We start from the raw sequence: 16689 nt of genomic DNA, 5'->3' as shown, positions 1-16689 counted from the left end.
TCTAACTTTTTGACTTTCTCTTCACCACCATCAATTCTTTTGTTTTCAGAACTACAGTATATGCAGACAGTAGTGGTCCCTGGTATCCACTGGGGTTTGGTTCCATGATCTCTCTGTGGATACCAAAATTCATGGATGCTCAAGTCCCATTAAATATAATGGCATAATAAAATGGTGTCCCTTATATAAAATCGCAAAATCAAGGTTTGCTTTTTGGAATTTAAAATTTTTGTAAATATTTTCAAGCTGTGGATGCTTTAATTTGTGGATAAAGAATCCGTGGATACAGAAGCTGACTGTGCTTACAGGGATGTGTGTGTTTGTGTGTGTATATTTTTTAAAAACAACTGTTCCAATGCCATCTTGGGAAGTCATGCTAAAGGAATGTAGGGAATACAGAGTCGGCAATATCACTTTACAACAGGGATAGGGCAGGTGTAATCTTCATCCCTGAACATACATACATACACACCCTGCAGGCCTCACCATCACATTTTAGTGTGCTATTAGTGATGTCCTAGAAGGGGTTCTGGGAACCCCAGAAGGGTTGTATGATGGTACAAACTCTTACATTTGTAGTTTCATAGAATAACAGAATTGGAAGAGACCACAAGGACCAACCAGTAAAACCTCCTGCCATGCAGGAAGACACAAAGCACTCCCAACGGATGGCCATCCAGCATCTGTTTAAAACCTCCAAAGAAGGAGACACCACCACATTCTATGATAGCACATTCCACTGTCAAACGGTTTTTACCATCAGGAAGTTCTTCCTAAGGTTTAGGTGAAATTTTTATCCGCTGTGGTTTGAATTGTGGTTTGTTTTTAATTTATTTGGCCAGTTTGCATGTGAAAGTCAGCAGATTTTTTTAATGTTAAGGTTGATTAACTTTTGGAGTCACCAAGGTAATTTCAGGGGCTGCAAAAAGTGGGTCACAGGAGCCACAAGCAACCCAAGGGAGGCACTTTCCCATTCTCAGCCCCGGTCTAGAAGGATGGAGTGCCGAAGAAGCAAATTACCCAAGAAGATTTTTACCAGATTCAAAGGGAGATGACAGATACTTGGTTGCAGAGATCAGGAAGACAAACCACAGCAACTAATTGGAATATCTTGAAGAAATTCACTCAAGCATAGTATTTCATTATCTCTGTCCTAGTTGGCAGGAACCCTTCCTAAAAAAGTTATTTTATATGATATATGCTTAAACGTATATAGAAAGATACCTCTTCATTGTCACAATACACATAAATCAAGAGTTGTTGTGTATGCAATTGTGTGCGTGTGTGTGTAAATCCAAAGGTTTGCCAATAAATGTGCAGATACAACAGAACAATCAAAGTATACAAAGGAAAGAAATGGCAAGAACAGATTATCTAGAGTAAGAATGTATGGAAGACAACTTAAGATGTAATAATGAATGTGTAAGAATTATGCTGAGAACAAAAAGCATCCTTACATTATGAAGTGATGATGCACTGCCATTATTTAACTGTGTAAAAGGGCTTGTAAAAACACAAGGGTTTTCACAGCATAGTAAGAAAACGTGAAATGGAAACCATGTTGTCATGGTGATTTTCCCAATCATTATGCCCATCAGTATTTTTTTAAAAGACTGAACTAGGTTTTCATTGCCAAGTATAGGTCAACCTCTTCCAGCTTCATGAACCAAAAAAATCCCCCCACCTTTCAACTGATAAAACTGGTATAAACCACCATTCATAGATGCAATTTATGCCTGTTTGTGCATTCAAGCAAATATAGACATAGAATCATATAAAAAGTTACTGGCACATCAGTCTGTGGTGTGGAAAAGCTGTATTTTAACAGGCAACCTAATATATTTCACACATGATTAAGACTCAGTTTATAATGCTCTGCTGTTTTTACAGCTAATGAAAAGATACCTTTAAACTGATCAGGTGTTTAAAGTAAATCTTCTCTATCTATGTGAGGTTTAAAAATAATAATAGTAAAGTCAATCTGGCTCATTAAAGCAACAAAAACAGCAAAGAGATGCTCAGCATCAAATGTTTTGTGCTCATATAATCTGGAAGAGCCCTTGAATGAACCTTTTTTCAAACGTTAAACAGCAAATTTGCAGTTCACAAGACAAAAAGAACATGACATCTATCAAGACACCATTTTCTAACTGATCCCTGGATATACATTAAAGAAATATACAAGGAAAGGAAAGCAGGAGAGAGAGATTTGCCATAGATCACAGCATGGGAGCTTACCCGCAATTCACCAGCAAAGCCCAGCCAGCCATCTGCCCATTTTTTCCTCGAAGTGGATTCAGGGAATTGCCCTGTTGACTTCCCGAACAATCATGCTGATAATTCCCTACCCGCAAAGTTAATCAATTGGTCAATTAATTAAGATTGCTTTTCCTTAGCAAGCAATGTGCTGACAGTAGGTCATGTGAAGGTTGCCTCTAAGGTCCTTTGTGTGAGTCTAATTTTTTGAAAAAAGGAAAGAAAGGCAAACTGTCCATCCAAAAATTGCTGGTTATTTTGGTATTCATTCAGAATGAGCAGAAATACACCGAGCCCTTCACAATGCCAGCTTGCATGATGAAAGAGCAAAAGTAGTTTTCAGTCTGCAGAATGCCTTAAAAGGGTTACCATGGAAATAAATGTGGAAAAGGGGAGGGGGCTCCTTGGATGACAAATGCTGCTTCTGAACAGAGACAAGCTTTGAAGGGCGGCTGAATGGGTGCTGGGAGCAAGGGAAAGGAAATGTGTTTTACTATTACTACTAGGATCAGGCCTATGTTTGCTTTAGATGTCAGTTGTTTCACTATGATGATGAACCAGGGTTATTTTTAATGCCTATATAGATCTGGCTTGAATGCATAGGAGGAGGGTGTTTAAAGCAACTGCTGCCACTACAATCCCACGTCATCAAGAACTGGGACACCTGAAAAAGTGTTTTATTTGCATGTCCACAGAGAGTTCTTTGTGCCAGTTATCAAACATCTGAAATAACAGAGAGGACAAAATTGTTGGAGAAATAGGCTCATCACTATTCTTATATCAAGGGCTCTAAGTAAAAACTGTATTTTGTGTTTCTGGTAGTAACAAATGCACGCTTAAGATTCTCTTTTCCAAAGGAGAAATCAGTTAAAGCCATTCAGTTAGCCAGCCACATGAAGAAGTTTTTTTTATTAAAAAAAAAAAAAAAGAGGAAAAACACAGATTTGGGAATAAACAGCATGTCCCATCCCACATCTGGCATCTAATGGAGTTCCTATTTGGAACAATCAACTTCATTAGGCAAGGCTATATCTACTGAGTACTCAGTGCTTCCATTAAAAGCCAGCTGAAACCATTCATTTTAGATTGCACACTTTGCATTCACTATCTCCCCAATCCTTTGCAAACAAACAAATCAGCTCTTGTGCTTGTGGGCACTGGATAAATGCTTGGGAGTGTATGGACAGAGAATGAAATACACAGAGAGTCCTAGGTTTCAACACAGATTTTAAAATTTGTGTTGTAATCATACAAAAACATTTTTTTTTTAATAATTATTTATCCATTAATATCCTGTCACTAAATATCTGCCATACACAAGATATCTGGTCTCACCTGAAGAAGTTGTAAAACTTCCAAAAAAGCAGAGGATCTCCAAGAATGCTCTCTGGACGTTGCTTTTGCCTATTATTAAGTATGAGAAAGCACTACATAAAGATGCTCCGCAGTGCTCCATTTAAGGATCTGAAGCTTTAAAACAAGACACAAATTTGCCTTAAGATGGTCTGACTTAAAGCAAATTTGTGTCTTGTTTTAAAGCTTCAGATCCTTAAATGGAGCACTGTATAAAAAGATAAATAATAAGATGATTATTTATCTTTTTATTTATTTATTTATTTATTTATTTATTTTACAGCTTCTATCTTATCTTCTTCAAAAATAAATTCAGCTTGGCTTTCAGATTGAATAACTGTACAATATGTTAATATAGATGTCATATCCAACAGCTCCTAAACTAAGAAATAATCATAAGCTGTATTTAGCCTCTCCAAGGAACAACTGAAATACTACTTCACTTGAGTAAGAACCACTGTGGTAGAACTCCAATTTGAAGAGGAAGCATCTAAAAATCTTTTTACAAACTACATGAGGACAAATCCATGCAAGTTAATGTCTGCAGAGAAATAAGGCACTGATGTGGACCAGTGATTGTGTTTGAACTCAGGTATTTGGCAAATATGTATATATATTTAAAATGCTATCACTTCCATACAGAATATGCTGCCACAGAGAAGAGATTTACTATGGTGTTCATTAAAATGCAAAACAACTCCAAACTTCCCAGGGCCAAAGAGTAGAGCATTGTACCATACAAATGTAAAACCAAATTAGGTGGAGCAGATGTGTCTAACTAAGCCTACTGCCCTACACAAGCCTGAAGGGCAACCCTTTCCTCTGACAAAGCTTATATAAGCTTCTCATATCAATAACATCCTATGGGACTGAACTGGATTGATGATTTCACTAAAAGGTATTGGAATTAGTGCCATTACTACTTAAAGCAGTAACACTACAGCACACAGTGGGAGACAGCATGGCTAGGAATAGATGACAGCTTTTCAGAGAGGTGGTTATGGAGACGCACTATCCACGATGCTGCAGCCTTTTTTGAAAGCTCACGGCGAATGAGTCTCGAAGAGAAACGACAACGCAGAAAGAACCACAACCTGGAAACATCACCCAAGGAGACTTTCCGCTGTGCATTCTGCAACCGGACCTGTGTGTCCCGGATTGGCCTTTTTAGTCACCAACGCGCTTGTACAAAGCGCGGGATGCATCCTTCCTGAATCTTTGTTCGCGAAGCAAAGCCAGAGAGACAGAGACTTTGTTTCTCAAGCCATTCATGTCTTTGGTCCTTAAATCAGGCTCTCCAACAGCTGGTGTGGTGGTCTGAGAATTTATTATTTATTTGTTTGTTTGTTTGTTATCCCACCTTTCTCCCAAAGTGGGACTCAAAGCTAATAACATATATAAAACACTCTAAAACAACAATTAAAATCGTACAATTAAAATAAAAAAATATTTAAAATTACAAATATAAAATTTTTAATTTTCCATACAAAAAATAGTAAACTAACAGGACACGGAACAATGGATGCAAACTGCAGGAAAAGAGATTCCATCTCAATATTAGGAGGAACTTCCTGTTCAACAGTGGAACAAACTCCCTCGGAGTGTAGTGCAGTCTCTCTCCTTGGAGGTCTTTAAGCAGAGGCTGGATGGCCATCTGTCGGGGATGCTTTGACTGAGAGTTCCTGCATGGCAGGGGGATTAGACTGGATGGCCCTTGTGGTCTCTTCCAACACTGTGATTCTGATTCTAAAACCAACCTCCTCATCCCTCAATAAAATCAAGCCTGCAAGATCTTAAAAGGCCTGTTTAAATAAAAATGTCTTTACCTGCTGGCGGAAGGCCAGCAGTGAGGAAGCCAGCCTAGTCTCCCATGGAAGGGGTGGGAGCAGCTACTGAGAAGGCTCTCTCTCATGTCCTCACCAGGTGAACCTGGGATAGTGGTGGGATTGAGAGAAAGCCTTCTCCTGAGGATCTTAGGGCTTTAGTTGGTTTGTTTGGGGAGATGCAGTCTCTCAAATAGTCTGAACTTAAGCCGTGTATGGCTTTATAGGTCATGACCAGCACTTTGGATTGTGCTTGGAAACAAACTGGTAGCGAGTGAAGCTGTTTCAATACAGGAGTTATACGTTCCCTGTAATTGGCTGAAATTTTCAAACAGTTTCCAAAGGCAGCCCCACGTAGAGCACATTGCAGTAGACCAAATGGGATGTAACCAAAGCATGTGTCACTGTAACCAGATATGATGTCTTAAGGAATGGGTGCAGCTGGTGCACAGAGTAGAGTCCATGCTCAGAGTGGAGTCCAGGAGCACATCCAAGCTGTGAGCCTGCATTGGACTACAGCTCTGGAGACCAGGGTTCAAATCCATACTCAGCCATGGAGATCCACTGGGTTTCCTTGGGCAAGTCACACCCTCTCAGCTTCAGGGGAAAGCAATGGCAAAACCCCTCTGAAAAATCTTGCCAAGAAAACCCCATGATAGGATTGCCTTAGGATCACCACTAGACAGAATTTACTTGAAAGCACACAACACACACAACCACTGCATGCACTCTATCACCCACAATCCCCAAAATGCCTAGAGACAAAAAAATTAACTGTTGAGGTTAAGCTTTTAATGCTTTGTTGTACTGGCTTTGAGGTTTTTTATTTTTATTGCTTTTAATGTATTTTAATATTTTAATTGTTTAAATAAATAAATAAATGGTTGCTTAACTGTATATTTTATACTCTCATTTAACTTCTGTAGTGTTTTTAATCTGTATTGCTTTAAAATGTTGTTTGCTATCTTGAGTTCCATTATTGGGAGAAAGACTGTATATAAATGTATTAAATGAATAAATACATTTTTGTTTTAAATGAAGCAAAAGGGTGAGCAGTCATCCATGTATCCACACACACAGAGTCTTGGAAAAGAAAACAAACACTGCACTGCTGCCCCTCTCTCTTAGCCCTGTCCTCCCACTACAGAGTTACTAAATGTTTACTCAGGAAAGAGGTCTGCCTGCATGAAAACTACTAGCCAGTTTGGCATCTTTGATATACAGTGGGCCCTCCACATTTGCTAGAGTTAGGGGCACAAGATCTCCTTGGAAGTAAAAAAAATACAAATTAAAAAAAAATCGTTTACCTGAGAGAACACCTCTCTAAGGCCCCATTCCCACTCACCTATTTGCCCTGGGTGGAACTGGGCAGATTCGGATCCCCCCCGAATCCCTCCGGAATCAAGTACCCACTATCATTTACCTTAATTGAGGTTATTTACCCCTGAATAACATTGCAGCTCTTTGCAGAGAGTTCACATTTGCGGTACCGGTTTTAAATGAAGGTTCCTTTGCTGTCAATCAAATTCACTTCCGCTTTCGTCAAAGGTGAAGTTTCCTACAGCAATTGGCCAACAGAATGGGTGCTTCCCCCCTCCTTTTTTTAAAAACACCGGCAGCAGAGTGCACATATTCTGTCACATTTAAAAACCTCCAGGGATGTGTGTGTGTGTGTTGTGTGTAGCAAAAGCATTCACTCATGTATCAATTTGCCAATGAAAGGGAAACATTTGAAACATTCACATTGTAGCATTCACATTTTAAACAAAAAAGAAAATAATAAAATAAAGCCTCTTGCAAAGTGAGGCTGCCGTTCCAGGAGCAAGCAAATGAAAGGGAAAATGTAACATAAGTAGACACACATTCTATCTATATTGTAGCATTCAAATATTAAAATAATAATAATAAGCCTCTTGCAAAGTGAGGCTGCCGTTCCAAGAGCAAGAGGAAATGAAAGGAAAATGTAGAACAAGGACACACACATTCTATCTATATGTATCACCCAAAAATCATTCGCAGAGTCCGTCAAAAATAAAAAATAAAAAGAGAGAGAGACAGCTGCCTGGTGCAAGAGGGAGACTTGTTCCGTTCTCTGCCCTCCCTCTGACCATGCCTCCCCTGAACTTGACCCTTCCTCTGGCTCCTTCCTCCTCCTGCTCCGTCACCTCGATTGTCCTTGGCACCCTTCCTCCGGCTCAATCCTCCTCCTCCTCCATCTCCCCAATTGCCCTTGGCACCCTTTCTCAAGGCTCCTTCCTTCTCCTCCTCCTGTTCCGTCACCCCAACTGCCCTTGGCACCCTTCCTCCGGCTCCATCCTCCTCCTCCGTCACCCCGATTGCCCTTGGCACCCTTTCTCAAGGCTCCTTCTTTCCTCTCCTCCTGCTCCGTCACCCCAATTGCCCTTGGCACCCTTCCTCAGGCTCCATCCTCCTCCTCCTCCTCCACCCCAATTGCCCTTGGCACCCTTCCTCAAGGCTCCTTCCTTCTCCTCCTCCTCCTCCATCACCCCGATTGCCCTTGGTACCCTTCCTCCTGCTCCATCCTCCTCCATCACCCCCGATTGCCCTTGGCACCCTTTCTCAAGGCTCCTTCTTTCTTCTCCTCCTCCTCCATCACCCCGATTGCCCTTGACATGAAGCCACTTTTCAGGGCATGCTATGTTTGGAAATTATAGACTAATGTATATACTCCTGTAAATTGACCGTATGTATAAATCGAGGGCAGCTTTTGAGGTCAAAATTATGGATTTTGATATGACTTGTCTATAAGTTAAGAGTAAAACCTAGGGTCATGTAACAAAGGATCTAAAGGGTGAAACAAAGGGGAACAATGCCAAAAATTTACAAATACTAGCAGGGATAACTGTTTGTGCTCACCCTAAACAATGGATAGATGAGAGAGTAGAGAGAGGTCAGCACTTGCAAGACTGATTACACTCTTGCCTTTCACCAGGCAGTGGTTCCTATTTTAAAATCAGAATTAAAATACTTACATTGACCTGTGGATGAGTTGACTCTGATTTTTGGGGGGTCAATTTTTGACTACTATTTCTAGACTTACATTGAGTATATACCGTACTAGCCACATAGCTACATCTTCATTTAAAACAAAAGGTATTCCAGAATTGTACAGAACACTGAAACTGGGCAGATTTTATTTAGAACTGGCTGGAATAGTGTCCATGTATATTAGATAACAAAGGATAAACTGTATTTAGGGTAGCTGTGTTGGCCATGTAGCAAAATCCAAAATCCACAAAAGAGTAATACCTTTATCGACCAACCAAAATGAATAAGCAAGTTTTCAAAGCTTCACTGGTTTCTTCATGAGGCAAAGACGTTACAAAATACACAAGAGAAGAAACATGGCAATGTGAAGTCGAAGGCTTTCATGGCCAGCATCCATGTTTTTTGTGGGTTTTTCAGGCTATGTGGCCATGTTCTAGAAGAGTTGGCAATGTTACAGTCACAGGCCTACATTTTGTCTCAGATGTTACGTCTGTTGTCAGTTAAGATGGTCTGGAGAGATGTCAGTGCAGGCAAAGGCCACTCCCCTTCTTGGTTATGTGGGAACTGGAAACAAACGGCAATAAAAGACAGGTAATAAGATGTGGACTACAACTCTGGAGATCACGGTTCAATTCCCCGCATGAGAATAAAAACCCACTGGGTGACCTTGGGCAATTCATACATTCTCAGCCTCAGAGGATGGCAACAGCAAACCCCCTCTAAAGAAACTTGCCAAGAAAACCGTATGATAGGTTTGCCTTATGATCACCATAAATCAACAATAAAATGTCAACTCACATAGCAACAAAATCTTTGTTTCTGCAAATCTACATTTTTATTGAATGGTGGATCTCAAATCTTGTACAAACACAAGACAGACTTTGAGCCCATTTACAAAACACAATTCTGCCACCGTGATTCCATTTTAAGTATCATGCTTCCATGTGTGGAATCCTGGGCTTTGCTTTAGAGAAGGACTTTAGAATTATTTGCCAAATATTTTTTTCTAAAAACCCCTTTAGTAACCCCCTCCCTTTCTTTCTTTCTTTCTTTCTTTCTTTCTTTCTTTCTTTCTTTTTTTTTTATAATACTCTAATACTTCATCAATCTACTAAACCCAGGATTCCATAGGATGCAGCTATGGAAGTTACAGTGTAAGCATAACTCTATATCTGCTTAATATGAAAAGGCCCACTGTCACTTTTCCCTTCTAAACTATCTATGCATCCTTATCTTTTTCATGCAGTCCTAACCTAACAACCACTTAGTCTAGGAGAAATAAGAGCACTTTATTGCTCTTAATAATAATCTCACCCACAAAACATAAAGACTGGTTGAAAGTGTGCATCAAGCTACTTACTTCTGTAAGCTATTGAGCATAAAAAAACAGAAGTTAGAAGCTTTTAGATGTGGAGGTTAGGTTTCCAGTTCTATGAGCTTGTTCTTAACAATAATAACATTCTACAGAATGACTAAAATTGCAATGCTGTGGTGCGAGGGTCAATTTTAGAAGATGGTGCTGGGATCTACTGTTTTTGCCTACTGCCAGGGAGGTTTTCAAACTCTTAAATGGGCATTTGCAGATTGTTTTTGAATGAGTGAATGTGAACAAACTAGGGGTTTGTACAGACAGCCAAAATAAAGCTGCTTCGAGTCACAGTGGAGGTAAGGTGTTTCAATGATGCATGAGTCCTAAGAGTCCAGAAGTCGCACCAAAGCCCTAAGGACTGGAGCAGGCTTGGTGTGGGCTTTTCTGGACTCTTAAGATGCATGCATCATTTGAAACACTACCTCCACTGTGACTCGAAGCAGCTTTATTTTGGCTGTCTGTAACAGGCCTAAGATATAATCCAGATAAGAGAAAGCTGGCTGATTTGGATAAAGGGAGACAACCAGTCCTGAATTCAGGAGGGCTCCTGAAGAACTAAATTTAAAGGTTGAGGGTTCTCCTGGATTCTATGTGAGGATGACATCCATGTATAGGATGCCTTTTACCAGCTTTAGCTGGTACAACACCTGTGGCAATATCTAGAAAAGTCAGACATTGGCATAATTACCCAAGTTTAGATACATTCAGGTTAGACTACTGTCATTAAAGAAGTCCAGAAACTTAAACTGGTACAGAATGCAGCTGTCCTGTTACCAGGATATGTCCTACATTTCAACCTCCTGCCCAGGAAGAATTCTAAAATGTCCCCCATTTTGAGCATAACTAAGGAGCATGAATTTATATTAGTGTTTTTAGCTTTTAGGAGCCCTGTTGGCGCAGTGATTAAATGCTGGTACTGCAGCCACAACATTGTAGGTTCAGTCCTAGAGGAGGTCTCCAAGGCTGATCCAGCCTTCCATCCTTTCGTAGGTCAGTAAATTGAGTACCCAGCTTGTTGGGGGAAATTGGCTTATACATTGCAAACCACTTAGGGAATGCTACTTAACTGATAAGCGGTATAAAAATGTACTTGCTATTGCTATTTTATTTTCTAATGTCCTACATTTTGTGGTGCTTTGTCTTCCTTTGCAGTTACGTCTCCCTGTGCTGTTGATAAGGGGCAATCAGAACATGAAATACTAATTCCATATTGTGTACACTGGTAAGCATTGTCTTTCTAGTCTCAGTTCAAAGTATCAGTCTAATTTTATTTTTTATGTATTAAAATATAATTAAACTATTTCTATCCCACCCTATTGAGCCAGCATGGCATAGCAGTTTCACTGTTGGGCTATGACTTCAGGCACTGAGTGGCCTCAGAGGCTGACAATGGCAAACTGAACCAATATTGTCAAGAACCTCCTGTGTTGTCAATAGTGTTGACATAAGTGAGAAATGACCTGATGGCACAAAACAACAACAACAACAACAATCCCACCCAGGAGGTGGCGAGGTAGCAGTGAGAGGGGACAGAAGGGAGGGAGGTGCTTCTTGTTTGGGCTTCTCTACTGCCTTGGCTTCCTTGGCCAAGAGAGTCATAGCAGTGAAGAAGCCAGAACAGATGTATGCATGAGCCCTTCTTCTGCAGTCTCCTGACAGCCTGTTCCAGTCCGGCATTGCTGCTCACCCAGCAACTATGCCAGACCCGGAATGAAAGGCACTGCACACACACACCCAGCAGCCAGTGATGAGGTGTGCTGCTGCAGTATCCCAGCAGCTTGTTCTGGATCTGACACTGCTGCTGCACAAGCAAGAAAGGGAGATGACACCATTTCTCACTTGCCCAGCAGCTGTGCCAGTCCCACCGGGTATATCACCCCACCCTCCCCAGGGTGTCACCTGGTGCAGTTTGCACTTTCTCTGCATGCCCCAGGGACTTCCGTTGAAAATCATATTATATTACATGCTATATCTTTCTAGCTACACTGTCCTGAGAATCAAGACAAGAGGAATTTGAAATATATAATTAGGTCCTGGACTTGTGTGCTACATTTATTCTGGCATCAATTGATGTGGGGTTACATCCCAATTAAGTCAGTCAAACATGGGGGGGGAGGCACACACACACACTTTCAAGTCATATGTCAACTTTTGGCAACCCCATGAATTTCATAGGGTTTTATTAGGCAAAGAATACATTTCAAATAAAAATCAGTGTGATAGTAACTCATGGCTTAAGTTCCATTGACTTGAGTGGCAATTAAATTCAACTAACTTAACCTGGATCCAACCCATTATATTGCAATCAGAAAATACCAAGCAGAAAAATAAGTTGCTTCACTTCACTTATCTAACAAACTATAGTGTAGTGCTGACAAATGAGCAGAACAACCGTCAGTAAAATTCTGAGTCAATTTAGATATAAATAATGCTTATGTGTCTCTGAACAGAATTTTTTTTCTTTGAAAAGTCTTTACTCACATAGATGAACTGCTCAACCAGCAACATATTAAAATTCTTCTCCAGTGTGGTATTCATCTTCTAGTCATCTTGAGCTGATGCTGGGTATGTGTATGGGTAGGCTCCCAGAGTACAAAAACTTTTAAATGTAACCAATTCTTTCTGGAGCTCTTAAGCAGCATACACATTTTGATGTGCAGCGTACACATCTTACCAGTATTTGTCCCTTATTAGCTTTGTGTGTGCATGTTTATGCAGGCACTTGTGTTTTCAATATTGCGCAATATTGGATGAATCTCAGGGAAAGGAGAAGGAGCAGGATTTCCCTATTAATATAATCTTGGGCAAATGGAGGTACTGTGCTAAGGGTTGGACATACTAGGTAAGGGAAAAATTGGAAACAGAGCAGAATCAAAGATTGTAGGAAAAAATTTTTTGTCTTGGATCAAACAATGAACCAGGAAAAGAATGACTGAATTTTACAAGGCCAACAGTTTATTGGTCACAAACATTTCTACAAGCAACCCAACAGCTGACATGAACATGACCCAATGGCCAATAGAGAAATCAAACAGACTACATAATCAGAAGCAGAAGTACAGTGGGACCTTGTTATCCACTGGGGTCTGGATGCTCAAGTCCCATTAAATATAATGGCAGAGCATATAAAATGGAAAATTAAGGTTTGTTATTTGGAATGTATACTTCTTTTGAATATTTTGAAGCTGTGGGTGCTTGAATCCATAGATAAGAAGGGCCAACTGTACTTTCCTTTTGATTCCTATATAGTCCTGGACCTTGACAACTAAAGTAAACCCTACCTCCACACTAACCTACTCTTGTACCAATGCCATTATTGGAGTCTCCTTCAAGTATTACTGCAATCTGAAGTAATGGAGAAATAACACAGGAAACATTCTTGGCTTTGACTCCATATTTTTAAATTACTTTTCCCAAGACTTCATAGGTGAGTCCTAAGATTATGCATGGAAGGGCACCTGCCTCTGTTAGAATCTTGCATATGGAGGATGATCACACAGGTAAAATTAAGAGGCTGAAGCTAAAATTATGCCCTTTAAGAAGGGTTGCCCTTGAAGATGCTTCAGAAGCTGCAGCTGGTTGCTTCCTGCTGCTGCTGAATACTGTTGCTTGTTTCCTGACAGATACAGAGTGATGAAAGCACATTCATTTCAGTTCTACAGCCATTGCCTGGCAACTTCTGGGCTCCACTCAGGAAACTGCTGCTTACTTTTGAAGCCATTCCCCTGAACCAACTGCATGTACTATCCGTCTTACGATGTTCAGACCCCCATAAAGTGTCCCTTTATTAAATGAAATATGAAAATCAAACTCTGAAAAGCAAGACCTTGTCTCTGACAAGTCTCCTTGGAAAAAAGCTGTTCTTCCATTACTGCATTCTAGAAAGGGTGTAAAACCAATTTATTCCAGCAGGCACTTGTCTGACCTGGGTCATGTTTTTCACTTTATATATATTGTTTATATTACCTGCATATGTTTGATATTTGAATTATGTTTCATATTTCAATTATGATTTCATATTATTGTGGTAAACCATCTTAATCTATGGAATTTAACTCAACCACAGTTATCCATGTATCCAGTTAATATACAGTCTGGATTATTTCAGTATTTCAGTACTGTCTGGAAACTGCAGTCAGCTAAGAATATATCTATTAGCCTGTGAACAGGCCAGAAAAAGTGGGAGTACAGTATATCTGTTTTGAAGCAGCTTCACTTGCACCCTATTCACCTCTAATTTAATTTAAAGTGCTCACCGCTGTAGCTCTATATCACCTGGTGCCAACTATTTTCTTCGATAGCCATTTGCAGGCAGGCTGAGCTCTACATCTAGTGTCCAAAACACACTACAGAAATAATCCAGTTTGAGGCTGCTTTAACTGGCCTGGCTCAGTGGTAGGGAATCTTGTGGTGCCAGAGGTCTCTGATAGAGAAGGCTAAATATCTCACAAAACTACTGTTCCCAAGATTCCCTAGCATTGAGCAAAAGCAGTCAAAGCAGTCTGAAACTGGATTATTTCTGCAGTATGTTTTGGATCTTAGGCTCTTTTCTGAGAGCAAGTCCAATATCAAAAGCAACCCAAGTCAGACCCTTCACAGTACTGGCTCCTGCCTTTGGACTGCCTCCCCACGAAGGCTTGCTTGACATCTACATAGCTATCAATTTGGTACTAGGTGTTCCTGGTCAAAAGGCAGATCCAACAATACAGTGCTGGAGGGAGCTTTTTATATAAACAGGCCATCAGCTTTTCATTGGTGGTGGCAGGATTGTTTAACGTTGTGTGTTGCATGTTTTATTGTGCTTTGAATATTTTTTAACTGTTTCAAATGTTCAGAGACATAGCTTTGCTAATCTGAATCAGTATGAAAAGGGATTTATTTTGCCAGAAGGCAAAGACATTTTAATGGTTAAGCAAGGAAGGTTTCTATTCAGATGTATGGATTTTAAAAAAAAAGTTTGTATAGCTTTTAACTGATTCTATAGTATTTGATAGGGAATTTTTAATTTTTTAATTTTTTGTTGTAATTTATTATTTCTGGAATAATAAATTCTGGAAGAAAGGCAGCATATAAATGAAGTAAAAATATAACAATAAATAGCACATTTGAGACAAATGGAGAGAAAGAAGCAGCCTATGGTTTTGTTGACATAAATCTATTTCTTCAGATGTTTAGAAGTTGTAATTGGATTGTTATTTTTTTAAACTTTGTGGCATAGTGATTTGAGTGTTGGGCTATGACTCTGAAGAACAGGGTTTGATTCCCACTCGGCCATGAAACCCACTGGACGACCTTGGGCAAGTCACATTCTCGCAGCCTCAGATTGGCAACCTCCCTCTGAAGAAATTTGCCAATAAAAGCCCATGGTAGATTTGCCGTAAGTCAAAAATGTGTTGAAGGCACACAACAACAACAACAATTATATGTTGTTTTAGCTATATATTATTTTAACTTATATTGTAAGCCACCTTTGGTCTATATTAGGAAAAAAGCTGGATATAAAATAATTAATCAGATAGATAGTGTTTCATGCAGAATAGGCAACACAGGCATACAATGAAGCAAAATGGCTAAATGTGAAGTCCCAGTTCAGATTTCTCTTTAGATATAAAAGCTCTGGCTGCATTCTCTAAGAGCTCCAGCAACCCCATTACTGTATTATGGAGATGATAACACTGACATACTTTTACACAGTAAGCATAACTTAAAGAGTGTATGTGAAAGATTTTGGACAATCTGTAGTCTCTATAAATAGTAGTTGTAAAAAAAAAGCTTACTGCAATAGCCAATGAAAAAAGGATACTACATTAAACTTTAAAATGCTTTTCTAGAAATTCCATTTAGTTACCCCAGCTGAATGATATACACAAGGGAGCAAGGGAGATAGAGGTTTAAAAAAAGATGGAAAAAAAGGATGAAAATTAGAGCCACGTTTTTTGCAAATCCGCCAGAGATCAAACTGAAAGGTCTGACTTGCCATGTAATTTATGAACATGGCAAATGTGAGCTTAGGGAAAGAAAGAAAGAAAGAAAAAAGAATGTTCATGAATGTTTGATGAGCAAGGAAAATGGGGCAAGGAAAATTCAACACCAAAAACAGAAGATGACATGACCATTTCCTTAAGTTTAGCTTTGCCACATCCTTTTATCTACCCTAAAATATTTGGTCTCATTTCCTTTGGTTTGTTAGTGACTCCTCAGAATAGTATCTTTGTCACTTCTGCAACATGTTATGACAAACAATTTACTTCCTTGGCTCCATCTCCCCCAGAAAGGAAAGGGAGATTTAGAATGTGCTGTAGGCGATATTTCAGAGGAAGGTACTGGCAAACACACCTGAGTATTCCATACTTAAGAAAGCCTGTGAAATCCATGGGGTTGCCGTAAGTCAACAGGCAACTTGAAGGTGCACACACACATTTACTGGGCACTGCCACAAGATCCCTGATAGAAAGAACTAGAGACAGGCTGCATTTTTGTTGATATTGTTATTCATAATCATAAGTGGTATGTGAATGTTCCAAGTCCTGCATTAAGATAAACACTAAAGACCACTGAGTCTATCAATTCAGGTCCTAAAATAAACCAATCTTTACTTGTAAATGTTGTATTTCACAATACAGCTCTGTGGAATTAATCACTAGAGGGCACCCTGTTTTTATATGCATATGGTCAGTAGAATTGCTAACTATTGTTGTTTTGTGCCTTCAAGTTATTTCCGACTTATGGTGACCCCAAGGAAACCTTTCATGGGGTTTTCTTGACAAAATTTGTTAGAAGGGGTTTCCTTCTGCCTTCCTCTGAGGCTGAGAGTGTGTGACTTGCCCAAGGTCACCAAATAGGTTTTCCTGGCTAAGCAGAGATTCAAAGCCTGGTCTC

General features: G+C 39.7%; 1 protein-coding gene across 2 annotated transcripts in view; it reads right to left on the bottom strand.

Annotated features, from left to right (window-relative positions):
• FGD3 (FYVE, RhoGEF and PH domain containing 3) overlaps window positions 1-16689 on the bottom strand; it is a 122357-nt gene that overhangs the window by 77960 nt on the left and 27708 nt on the right. The window contains exon 1 of one of the 2 annotated variants that reach the window (XM_042451018.1): window positions 2239-2572. The exons of the other annotated variant lie outside the window; for it this stretch is intronic. The gene's annotated coding sequence lies outside the window, so the exon portion shown is untranslated. Of the gene's footprint in view, window positions 1-2238; window positions 2573-16689 lie in introns of those variants that run through there. 2 annotated transcript variants of the gene reach the window in all.

The sequence above is a fragment of the Sceloporus undulatus genome, chromosome 2 (assembly GCF_019175285.1).
Source record: "Sceloporus undulatus isolate JIND9_A2432 ecotype Alabama chromosome 2, SceUnd_v1.1, whole genome shotgun sequence".
In the NCBI taxonomy this organism is placed as follows: domain Eukaryota; kingdom Metazoa; phylum Chordata; class Lepidosauria; order Squamata; family Phrynosomatidae; genus Sceloporus; species Sceloporus undulatus.
This window is presented reverse-complemented; position numbering and strand designations above follow the sequence as displayed.